The 13,022-nt window shown below is 39.6% G+C and overlaps 1 protein-coding gene and 1 long non-coding RNA gene across 5 annotated transcripts in view; one reads left to right on the forward strand and one right to left on the reverse strand.

The window, feature by feature from the left end:
- Positions 1-11,941, forward strand: part of LOC108299943 — a 55,711-nt gene extending 43,770 nt beyond the window's left edge. The window contains exons 2-3 of the long non-coding RNA XR_001823173.2: positions 2,548-2,705; positions 11,796-11,941. This is a non-coding gene — a long non-coding RNA (uncharacterized LOC108299943). The remainder of the gene's footprint in view (positions 1-2,547; positions 2,706-11,795) is intronic.
- The window catches only part of ZNF385D (zinc finger protein 385D), a 691,222-nt gene that overhangs the window by 168,094 nt on the left and 510,106 nt on the right, over positions 1-13,022 (reverse strand). The window lies entirely within an intron of this gene.

The raw sequence follows: 13,022 nt of genomic DNA on the forward strand, positions 1-13,022 counted from the left end.
ATAAAAAGACAGAGGTCAAAAAATAAGCTAGCCCTAGGAAGCTGTTGAGAAGTCAGAAAAAAGAGTTTCTCAAGGGGAGGCAAAAAAAGTGTCAGGGCACTGGTCAGAGTCAAGAGGCTTTCTGATGGATTTATCTACCCCAAAGACCCAACTCCACTGCTGCTTCCTGTCTAAATCCTGGCTTCCCAGAGCAAAGCTCAACCTAGTAATGAGTGGTTATACTGAAACAGTTAGGGCAGTATTAGTACAAGGAGAGAGTAGACATACAGCTTTTCATTGGAGTTGCTGAACCACAAGAACACAGGGAAGGAAAGGCAAGAAACAGCTGTGGCAGACAGGGCTTTTGTATGATGGAGTTGGTCCATTCGGGCAATTCTAAAAGTTGTTCTTTATCAATTAAAACCATAGGGGTTTCTGTATAATGCTTCACACCAGACCTATCAAAATCATCCACACTTACTTTGCAGTGCCCATTTGTTCTCTGGACTTCCCATTTAGTAGAGCTAGCCAACAGATGGGGTCTGTGTATTTTTACCTTAAAACAGCTCTGTCTTAGGTCTGGCTCCCCAGAAGCCGTCTCTGAGACAAATTACACCATGCAACTGGTTTTTAACGAAATGCTCCTAGGAAAGACTAGTACACTTGAGGAGAAGCAGGACAGGGAGAGGGAAGATGCCAATCAACAGGGCATGGTTTCAGGCCCAGGCTACGGAGAATGGCTTCAGCCTGATCCCATAGAGGTTGGAAACAGAAGTACATGAAAGCCCAGAAGGGTGCACAGATATTGTAAACGGGATTGTGGGGGCCTGAGTAGATAACTGCTGGTGTCCAGTAAAGGCCTTTTAAGCAGTCATGACATAGCCACCGGGAACTTAAAGCTTGGTGATCAGTCTGACATGCATAAGTATTGGGGTAAAATACAAGCCAATTGTAAATTGCAGGATTCCCTGTTTCTTGCCTTGTGTCAAACAATTTTTAAACTTTTCAATAACTTTAATCCTATGTTTATTCATAACGTTATTCCCACCTGCTGGCCATGATCCATAAAAAGAAGATCTGAGATAAACCTGTAACCTGGGATATAACTTCCCTTTATAGTGAGCTATTGAATCCATGGTAATTCTAAACACATTTTTAAAAACACATGGACATATACACATACCTATGTATTATATAGTCAATCAAGTAAAGTACAAAGTTAAACTGTTCATTTGTGATCACAGGTAAAACCAATAATTAAATGCTTTTTTTTAATAATCATTATTAAAGAGTGGTGACATTTTCCAGCCCAGGCTTAAAATGATGTATTTGTCTTAACAGAACTTAAACTGGGAAAAAGAACCTATAAAACATGCTTACCAGTGCTCACATACATCAGGGAGCTACTGAGCTTTATCAGATAACCACATTCTCAGATTCCACCCAGTATTTCTCCCTGGGAGAAGAATAAGTTTGGTTCTTTGCTGTTCAAGGTCCTATAAATACCTGCAGTGGAGACTTTTAACCTTTATTCAGTTCTTTGCTTCAACCTCCAAGCAAGCCCTATTCTCATATATATAACAGGAATGGCAGGTTATATGTAATTTTCTACCAATAAAAAAGCAACATACATAATTCTGAATTAAGTCTCTTTAATCTAGAAGCACAAGTATCAATGCAATTTCACAATGCAAAGGGATTTTTATTTTTCAGGTGGTAACAACCAGCAGTTTAACAGCTTTGTCTGAACCATAATAAAAATTTAGTTGCAGAAATTCATAGAAACTCTTTGTCCATCACGTAGTATCTAAAAGAAAGAGATGATACGGGAAAGAAAGTTATCCAAAGTGTGTCAGCCAACTCTGAATTTCAGTTTTCACAGTGGCAAGGAGGGAAGAGGATTAATTTGAGTCAGAACTATTTAGTGCCTAGCACTTCAGTACTTTTATAACACAATTAAAAGGATAAATAAAATAACAAAGCAAAGATTAGAAAGTTACAAACCACACTATTCAGTTCACAAAGCTGAAGTTACTTATGAGTGAGAGCTTACTATTCTTCAAAGATTCCAAGTCTCATTTTCAAATGGTCTGCAAGCTAAATGACACAGGGAAGAGACATACTTCTTATCTGTCAAATGTATTCTCATTTTTTTGAGGTGATGTTCTGAGAAAATGAAAGCCTAGGGGTGCAAGTGGTTTTATTTATTTATTTTTTTAGAGACAGTGTCTTGCTCTCACCCAGGCTGGACTGCAGTGTTGCAATTATGGCTCATTAGAGCCTCCAACTCCTGGGTTCAAGCAATCCTCCTGCTTCAGCCTACTGCACAGCCGATACTACAGGCAGTATCATGCTTGACTATTTTTGTTGTTGTTGAGTTGGGGGTCTTACTACGTTCCCCAGGTGGGTCTCAAACTCCTGGCCACAAGTGATCCTCCTGTCCCAGCTTTCCAAAGTATTGGGATTGCAGCATGAACCAATGTGCCTGGCCACAAGTAGTTTTAATTTTCCTTCATGCTTCAAGGATTTGGGTAACTGCCATACCTATGTTTTCTCTTCTTTTCATAGATAAGAAATACTGCCAAGGTTAATGATGGAGAGAAAAGGAGGTCCTTATAATATTCCTTGGCTTCTCCCCTCGCTTTCAGGCCTCAAAACAACTAATTCAGCCTAAGAATACATCTGTCTGCTAATTCACCCTGAGAAGAAGTTGCAAGTTAAAAAAGGTATTATAACTTTTATCATGAAATAGTATATTTTTAGATTTGAAAAAAATACTGATCACTGAAAACCAAGTCACTTTATCTAAATAGGGTTTGTTTTAAAAATGAAGCTATGTTTTAGTATAAGGTTTCATCAACTAGTTATCATTTACAATCTAGTTGCTTCATTTTTTTCCTTGGTTCCTTGGTGAGGACACTCATAGGATTATTACTATTTTCTCATTGTACTTTAAGTTCTGGGACACATGTGCAGAAACATGCTTACATAGGTATATACATTCCATGGTGGTTGGCTGCATCCATCACCCCGTCATCTACATTAGGTATTTCTCCTAATGCTATCCCTCCCCTAGCCCCGCTACCTTCTGACAGGCCCTGGTGTATGATGTTCTTCTCCCTGTGTCTCTGTGTTCTTACTGTTCAACTCCCACTTGTGAGTGAGAACGTACGGTGTTTGGTTTTCTGTTCTTGTGTCAATTTGCTAAGAATGATGATGGTTTCCAGCTTCATCCATGTCCCTGCAAAGGACATGAACTCATCCTTTTTATGGCTGCATAGTTCCCTGGTGTATATGTGTCACATTTCTTTATCCAGTCTATCATTGATGGGCATTTTGGTTGACTCCAAGTCTTTGCTATTGTGAACACTGCTGCAATAAACATACGTGTGCATGTGTCTTTATATTAGAATGATTTATGGTTATTTGGGTATATACCCAGTAATGGGATTGCAGGGTCAAATGGTATTTACAGTTCTAGAACCTGGAGGAATCACCACACTCTTCCACAATGGTTGAACTAATTTATACTCCCACCAACCATGTAAAAGCATTCCTATTTCTACACATCTTCTCCAGCATCTGTTGTCTCCTGACTTTTTAATGATTGAGATGATATCTCAGTGTGGTCTTGATTTGCATTTCTCTAATGACCAGTGATGATGAGCTTTTTTTCATATGTTTGTTGGCTGCATAAATCTCTCCTTTTGAGAAGTGTCTGTTCATGTCCTCTGCCCACTTTTTGATTTTTTTTTTTTTCTGTAAGTTTAAGTTCTTTGTAAATTCTGGATATTAGCCCTTCATCAGATGGGTAGACTGCAAAAATGTTCTCTCATTCTGTAGGTTGCCTCTTCACACTGATGATAGTTTCTTTTGCTGTGTAGAAGCTCTTTAGTTAAATTAGATCCCATTAGTCCATTTTGGATTTTGTTGCCATTGCTTTTGGTGTTTTAGTCATGAAGTCTTTGCCAATGTGTGTGTCCTGAATGGTATTGCCTAGGTTTTCTTCTAGAATTTTTTATGGTTTTAGATCTTACATTTAAATCTTTAATTCATCTGGAGTTAATTTTTGTATAAGGTATAAGGAAGGGATCCAGTTTTAGCCTTCTGCAGATGGCTAGCCAGTTTTCCCAACACCATTTTATTAAATAGGGCATCCTTTCCCCTTTGCTTGTTTTTGTCAGGTTTGTCAAAGATCAGATGGTTGTAGGTGTGTGGCATTATTTCTGAGGCCTCTGTTCTGTTCCATTGGTCTATATGTCTGTTTTGGTACCAGTACCATGCTGTTTTGATTACTGTAGCCTTGTAGTATAGTGTTAAGTCAGATAATATGATGTCTCCAGCTTTGTTTTTTTCGCTTAGAATTTTCTTGGCTATGTGGGCTCTTTTTTGGTTTCATATGAAATTTACGGGTTTTTTTTTTTTTTTTTTTTTTTTTTTTTTTTTCAATTCTGTGAAGAAAGTCAGTAGTAGCTTGATGGGGATAGCATTGAATCTATAGATTACTTTAGGCAGTATGGCCATTTTTATGATACTGTTTCTTCCTTACCATAAGCATGGAATGTTTTTCCATTTGTTGTGTCCTCTCTCATTTCCTTGAGCGGTGGCTTGTAGCTCTACTTGAGGAGGTCCTTCACATCCCTTGTAAGTTGTATTCCTAGGTATTTTATTCTCTTTGTAGCAATTGTGAATGGGAGTTCACTCATGATTTAGCTCTCTGTTTGTTATTGGTTTATAGGAATGCTTGTGATTTTTACACACTGATTTTTTACTCTGAGAGTTTACCGAAGTTGCTTATCATCTCAAGCAGATTTTGGCCTGAGATGATGGGGTCTTCTAAATATACAATCATGTTGTCTGCAAATAGAGACAATTTGACTTCCTCTTTACTTATTTGACTATCGTTTATTTCTTTCTCTTGCCTCATTGCCCTGGCCAGAACTTCCAGTTCTATGTTGAATAGTAGTGGTAAGAGACAGCATACTTGTCTGTGCAGGTTTTCAAAGGAAATGCTTCCAGTTTTTGCCCATTCAGTATGATATTGGCTGTGGCTTTGTCATAAATAGCTTTTATTATTTTGAGATATGTTCCATCAATACCTAGTTTATTGAGAGTTTTTAGCATGAAGCATTGAATTTTCTCAAAGGCATTCTCTGCATCTATTGAGATAATCATGTGGTTTTTGTCTTTGATTCTGTTGATGTGATGGATTTATTGATTTGTGTATATTGAACCATCCTTGCATCCCAGGGATGAAGCTGACTTGATTGTGATGAATAAACTTCTTGATGTGCTGTTAGATTCAGTTTGCAAATATTTTATTGAGGATTTTCTCATTGATGTTCGTCAGGGATATTGGCCTGAAATTGTCTTTTTTAGTTGTTTCTCTGCCAGGTTTTAGTATCAGGATAATGTTAGCCTCATAAAATGAATTAGGGAGGATTCTCTCTTTTTGTATGGTTTGGAATAGTTTCAGAAGGAATGGTACCGGCTCCTCTTTGTACCTCTGGTAGAATTTGGCTGTCAAATAATCTGGTCCTGGACTTTTTTTGGTTGGCAGGCTATCACTGCCTCACTTTCAGACCTTGTTATTCATCTATTCAGGGATTCGACTTCTTCCTGCTTTCATCTTGAGAAGGTGTAAGTGTCCAGGAATTTATCCATTTCTTCTAGATTTTTCTGTTTTATTTGCATAGAGGTTTATAGTATTCTCTGATGGTAGTTTGTGTTTCTGTGGGATCGGTCGTAATATCACCTTTATCATTTTTTATTGCCTCTATTTGATTATTCTCTCATTTCTTCATTAGTCTGGCTAGCTGTCTATCTGTTTTCTTGATCTTTTCAAAAAACCAGCTCCTGGATTCATGAATTTTTTTGAAGGTTTTTTGGGCCTCTATCTCCTTCAGTTCTGCTTGAATCTTAGTTACTTCTTGTCTTCTGCTGGTTTTTGAATTTGTTTGTTCTTGCTTCTCCATTTTTTTTAAATTGTGATGTTAAGGTGTTGATTTTAGATCTTTCCTGCTTTCTCATTTGGGCATTTAGTGCTATAAAGTTCCCTCTACACACTGCTTAAATGTGGCCCAGAGATTCTGGTATGTTGTGTCTCTGTTCTCATTGGCTTCAAAGAACTTTTTGATTTCTGCCTTAATTTTGTTATTTATCTAGTAGTCATTCAGGAACAGGTTGTTCAGTTTCCATGTAGTTGTGCAGTTTTGAGCGAGTTTCTGAATCCTGAGTTCTAATTTGATTGCACTGTAGTCTCAGAGACTGTTATGATTTCCATTCTTTTGCATTTGCTGAGGAGTGTTTTACTTCCAGTTTTGTGGTCAATTTTAGAATAGGTGTGATGTGGTGCTGAGAAGAATATATATTCTGTTGATTTGGGGTGGAGGGTTCTGTAGATGTCTATTAAGTCTGCTTGGTTCAGAGCTGAGTTCAAATCCTGGATATCCTTGTTAATTTTCTGTTTTCGTTGATCTAATATTGACAATGGAGTTTTAGAGTCTCCCACTATTATTGCGTGGGAGTCTAAGTCTCTTTGTAGGTTCCTAAGAACTTGCTTTATGAATCTGAGTGTTCCTTCTTTGGGTGCATATATATTTAGGATAGTTAGCTCTTCTTGTTGCATTGATCCCTTTACCATTACATAATGTCCTTCTTTGCCTCTTTTCATCTTTGATGGTTTAAAGTCTGTTTTATCACAGACTAGGAAAAAAGCAACCCCTGCTTTTTTCTTTTTTTTTTTTTTTTTTTCTTTTTTTTTTTTTGCCTTCCATTTGCTTGGTAAATATTCCTCCATCCTTTATTTTGAGCCTATGTGTGTCTTTGCACGTGAGATGGGTCTCCTGAATATAGCACACTGATGGGTCTTGACTCTTCATCCAATTTGCCAATCTGTGTCTTTTAATTGGGGCATTTAGTCCATTTACATTAAGCTTAATATTTTATGTGTGAATTTGATACTGCCATTATGATGCTAGCTGATTATTTTTCCCCATAGTTGATGCAGGTTCTTCCTAGCATCCATGGTCTTTACAATTTGGTATGTTTTTGCAGTGGCCGGTACCATTTGTTTCTTTCCATGCTTAGTGCTTCCTTCAGGAGCTCTTGTAGGGCAGGCTTTGTAGTGACAAAATCTCTTTTTGTGACAACCCAGTAATTTGGTTGTCCATAAAGGATTTTATTTCTCCTTTGCTCATCAAGCATAGTTTGGGTGTATATGAAATTCTGGGTTGAAAATTCTTTTCTTTAAGAATGTTGAATATTGGTATTGGCCCCCTGTCTCTTCTGGCTTATAAGGTTTCTGCTGAGAGATCTGCTGTTGGTCTGATGGGCTTCCCTTTGTGGGTAGCCTGACCTTTCTCTCTGGCTGTCCTTAGCATTTTTTTCCTCCATTTCAACTTTGGTGAATCTGACAATTACATGTCTTGGGTTGTTATTCTTGAGGTGTACTTTTGCGGTGTTCTGTTATTTCCTGAATTTGAATGTTTGCCTGCCTTGCTAGGTTGGGGAAGTTCTCCTGGATAATATCCTGAAGAGTGTTCTCCAACTTTTGGTTTCATTCTCCTTTTCACTTTCAGACACACTGATCAAATGTAGATTTGGTCTTTAAATGTAATTCCATATTTCTTGGAGGCTTTGTTCATTTCTTTTCGCTCTTTTGTCTCTATTCTTGTCTTTTCACTTTATTTCATTGAGTTCATCTTCAATCTCTGATATCCTTTATACTGCTTGATCGATTTAGCTACTGAAATTTGTGTATGCTTCATGAAGTTCTCATGCTGTGTTTTTCAGCTCCCTCAGGTCGTTTATGCTCTTCTCTATGCTGGTTATTCTAGTTAGTATCTCATGTAACCTTTTTTCAAGGATCTTAGTTTCCTTGCATTGGGTTAGAACATGCTCCTTTAGCTCAAAGAAGTTTGTTATTACCCACCTTCTGAAGCCTGCTTCTGTCAATTCATCAGACTCATTCTCCATCCAGTTTTGTTCCCTCGCTGGCGAGAAGCTGTGATCCCTTAAAGGAGAAGAGACGTTCTAGTTTTTGGAGTTTTCAGCCCTTTTGTGCTCGTTTCTTCCTGTCTTTGTGAATTGATCTACTTTTGGTCTTTGAGGTCTGTGGCCTTTGGATGGGGTCTCTGAGTGGACATCCTTTTTGTTAATGTTGAAACTATTTCTTTCTGTTTGTTAGTTTTCCTTCTAATAGTCAGGCTGCTCTGCTGCAGGTCTGCTGGAGTTTGCTGGGCATCCATTCTAGACCCCGCTTGCCTGGGAATCACTCATGGTGGCTGCAGAATAGCAAAGATTGCTGCCTGTTCCTTCCTCTGGTAGCTTCGTCCCAGAGGGGTACCCACCAGATGCCAGCCAGAGCTCTCCTGTATGGGGTGTCTGTCAGCCTGTACTGTGAGGTATCTCCCAGTGAGGGTAGATAGGGGTCAGGGAGCCACTTGAGGAAGCAATTTGTCCCTTATCAGAATCGAGTGCTGTGTTGGGAAATCTGCGCCTCTCTTCAGATCTACCAGGCAGGGACGTTTAGGTCTGCTGAAGCTGTACCCACTACCATCTGATTTCCCAGGTGCTCTGTCCCAGGAAGGTAGGGGCTTTATAAGTCCCTGAGAGGCTGCTGCCTTTTTTAAGAGATGCCCTGCCAATGAGGACATCTAGTGAGGCAATCTACCTGCAGCTGCTGAGCTTTGTTGAGCCCTACCAGTTCGAGCTTCCTGGCAGCTTTGCTTACACTGTGGGGTTGAAACTGCCTACTTGAGCCTCAGCAATGACGGACACCCCTCCCCTCACCAAGCTCAAATGTCCAGGTCAAGCTCAGACTGCTGAGCTAACCGCAAGAATTTCAAGCCGGTGGATCTTAGCTTGCTGGTCTCCGTTGGGGTGGGACCCATGGAGCCAGACCACTTGGCTCCCTGGCTTCAGCCTCCTTTCCAGGGGAATGAATCATACTGTCTCACTGGCCTTCCAGGCACTACTGGGATATGGGGCGGGGGAGGGGGGACTAAAAAATTGCTGTGGCTAGCTTGGTTTCTGCCCAAATGGCTGCCCAGTTTTTGTGCTGGAAACCCAGGGCCTTCATGGTTGTGTAGGTACTAGAAGGAATCTCCTGGTCTGTGGGTTGTGAAGACCCTGGGGAGAGCACAGTATCTGGGCCAGAGTGCAGGAAACAGTCCCTAATGGCTTCCCTTGGCTAGGAGAGGGAGTTCTCCAGCGCCTTGTGCTTCCCACATGAGGTGATGCCTCACCCTGCTTCAGCTTGCCCTCCTTGGGTTACACCCACTGTCCAACCAGTCCTAATGAGATGAACCAGGTGCCTCAGTTGGAAATGTGGAGATCACCTGCCTTCTGTGTTGATCTTGAATGGGAGGTGCTTGCCAGAGCTGTTCATATTCTGTCATCTTGCCCAGGAGCCCCAGGATTATTTTCAAATAGTGTTACGTGACTCGAGAAGTCCTGTAATTTATACCACATTGGTATTTACTAAATAGAATAAGCAATGTTCCTGCAACTGTATTCAACTTATGTTAAAAACTGTTAATTCAAAAAAATAATACAAACAAAAATGAACCATGAGCTCTACTTCCACAAAACTTGTAAATGAAATGCACACCGAATATCAGTAACATATAGAAATGGCATAGGAATTCATAAAGGAGAAAGAGAGAGGAGGAGAGTAACTTCTGGCTGGTGTAAAGAAGAAAGATTTCAACGGAAAACAGCTTTAAAGCTCAGACTTGAGAATTAGGTAGGACCATAAAAAATGGAAGGAGCGGAGTGAGTCACATACAGCAGGGCAAGTACACATGAAAATAGATGGAATGTAAACGATGTAGAAGCAAGAAAACATTTTCAGCCAAATGGGGGTTTTGTGATTTATCTGGAGCATTATGTAGGAGCGGGTGATAGACGGCATCATGGATAGTCTTTAGAAGGTGTACTCCAACAATCATCTGGAAAGGTAGTTGAATAGGGAAGAATGAAAAGACACAGCAATGATCCAGGCAGCACTAAATGGGTGAAGAAAAGCAAAGGATGGACTGGTAGGATAATTAAGATTTCAAAGAAGAATTAAATGGGATTAATATTTACTTATATGCTACCTTAAAGGAAACCTACTACTTTATAGAATACCTATGGCAAATGCAGTTCTAGTAATTCATAAGGACCTGAATCATTTCTGACAGGAGATAACCATTAGAGTCTTAGAGAAAGTAGTCCTGCAAATAATGATTTTTTTCTTAAGTTTCAAAGAAAGTACCTATAAAGATATACTTAGCTTAATATATACATGGTTAAAAGTATATACATATCTCATTTCTGATTTATTTTCAAATACTTCTATATTTAATGTTTCAGAAATGTAAGGATAAACAATAGTAGATCATAGGCTACATGCATGTAGCTTTTAGCCTAATGAATGAAAAATCCACAATAATAATTGTGGAAAACATAAATAATTGTAGAAAACATAGAAACATTTTAAAACTTGTTCATTAAAAAAAATTAGGAAAAAGTACTGTCAAGCAGTACAAAACATATTGCCAACTAGAACATCATATATGAATAAATATTATTAGACTATAATTGAATTTAATGACAGTGAAGCAATATCTTTGTTCAAAACGGAAGAAGGTGAGATTTCTGCCCAACAGACAAAACACTAGAGGATCTGTTGACTTGGATACTGAAAGAAAAAAATGACTCAAGATTTCAAGCATAAATTTATGTCTGAAGAAGATACTTTACTTTCAACCACAGATTAGGTACTGTGACTTAATAAAGGAAATAAATATCTGAGAAGTTGCTAAGTGAATGCTAATTTCTAACACAGAACACCCATTGAGTTTCACCACATATGTTCTCATGGCCTCTCAGGTAAATACAGACCTATTCAGTATCAAAATTACGTCTTATTTACTCAATTTTTAAATGATGCCAGAGAAGCTCACTAGGTTCCCTTATGATCAGAAAAATGCTAAATTGGGATCATCTCCATGCCTGAGCTGAATGGAACAACTCAGTGTCCTCAGTTGTTTCAACATGTCCCTGCCATGTTTGAAATGGCTTCCAATGTTGCATTTATAAGAATGGCTGAAGAGAATTCCACTAAAACAGCAGTGACTTCCAAATAAACTTCAATTATTTTTAAATGTGAACTGGGGTCACTTATAAACTGTTCTACAGGAGGGTACCAGAATTCAAATGTTGTTTCTCATTGCAGACTAGCTTTGTTATTTATAGACAGACATCCAGCCTTCTCACGGCAAACAGAGGGCAAGCCATTTGATCAATTTATCTGAACTATTGTTTTGTATATATGAAGATAACAGAGTTGAAAAAGGATTCCAGAAGGATCTTTTGAGGGGATAAGTCATAGTGTTTGGCAAATACCAAATACTGAACACCTGCTACTGAATGACAGTTATGTGTGGTATAAAGAATATCCATTTTATACTTTAAAAATCAAAATTTTTCCTAAAAGTTGCCAAAACACACTTTTTCCAAAGTTTGCATAGGAGACAATTTCTCCAGGTGAATGAGAATAGCTACTCTTTATTGAAAATCTGCCATGTGCTAATCCTTTTGCTGGCTATAATAGTGATCCATAGTATAAACAGAATTTGGTGTTATTCTTCCTGTTTTACAGATGAGGAAAATCATGCCCAGAGAAGTTATTTCCTTAAAGTCACTAGGGTATGTAGGATAAATAAGCTGACCAGAAGCTGAAAGAAAATAGAATAGTCTGAGGATTTAGAAATTTCCACCAAGAAGCACTTATATTTTGATAAATACATGTGAGTTCCTCCCATAAGGTCTTTTCGGCTGACTGACTGTGCCAGGAACTGCATGGTAACCTCTGTGACCTGCACATACACCTCCAGATGACTTCCTGGAACTAGAAAGTCTTAAGTAACTGGAAAACCTCGAGACATTCTTCTGTTGCTGTTTAATCCTGCCTCAATGGGTAAGGCAACTGGACTTTGTAATCAACCTTGCTCAACTGATAGATCAACCTCATGACTCCAGATTCTAAGACCCAATCCCAACTTGCAAACACCATCCTGAACTGTAACTTCTGTAACTTTCTACTTCCTACCCCAAACCTATAAATCCAACTCCTATCCCACCACCCTCTGCTGACTCTTTTTTCGGACTCAGCCTGCCCACACCCGGGTGAATCAACAACTATGTCGCTCATAAAGGCTTGTTTGGGGGGGGGTCTCTTCATTCAGAGTGCCTTTTAACATTTGCTGCTGAAACCTGAGTCAGGGGTATTCCTTTGGGGAAACTAACCCCCTGTCCCCATTCTCCCTCTCTGAAGAGACTCACCTGCCACCTCAGTGCATCAGACCAGCCTGACAACCCTCTTGCCACCTTCGGATCAGGTAAGCAGTTTCTCCCTTTCTCTCTCCCCCTTTAAATCCTCCTCCTTCTAAATAGAGAAGAAAAGACAAGTGTCTCTCCCTCTTTCTCCCTCTCTCTCTTTCATTTAGAGAAAAGGAGACAAGTCTCAGAGACAAGTCTTCCTCTCTCTCTTTTCCTTTAAATCTCAAGGAGCCAAGTCTCCTTCTCTCTCTTTTTCTTCTGAGGCAAAGGAGACACTATCTGTGTGCTCAAAAACTCTGACATTGGTCATGGACTCGACTAGGGAAGACGGTTTTCCCTTGCTGTTGATCAGTCGCGGGGATGCCTGCCTTGCCCACTCACTCACGTTACAGCCTTGGATTCAGTCAGGGACACCTACTGAAAGCCCTGGCAGCTGCTTGCTCCTTCTCCTCGTCTCTACTCTTTCCTTCTCTATGGGCAATATTCCATCCTCTATTCCCCTGTCTTCACCTCTAGCCTCTGTCTTAAAAAATATAAAACCTCTTCAGCCAGGCACGGTGGCTCACGCCTCTAATCCCAGCACTTTGGGAGGCCGAGGCAGGCAGATCACGAGGTCAAGAGATCAAGACCATCCTGGCCAACAAGGTGAAACCCCGTCTCTACTAAAAACACAAAAAAATTACCTGGGTGTGGTGGCACATGCCTGTAGTCCC

The sequence above is a fragment of the Cebus imitator genome, unplaced genomic scaffold, assembly GCF_001604975.1.
Source record: "Cebus imitator isolate Cc_AM_T3 unplaced genomic scaffold, Cebus_imitator-1.0 Scaffold24, whole genome shotgun sequence".
Lineage (NCBI taxonomy): Eukaryota > Metazoa > Chordata > Mammalia > Primates > Cebidae > Cebus > Cebus imitator.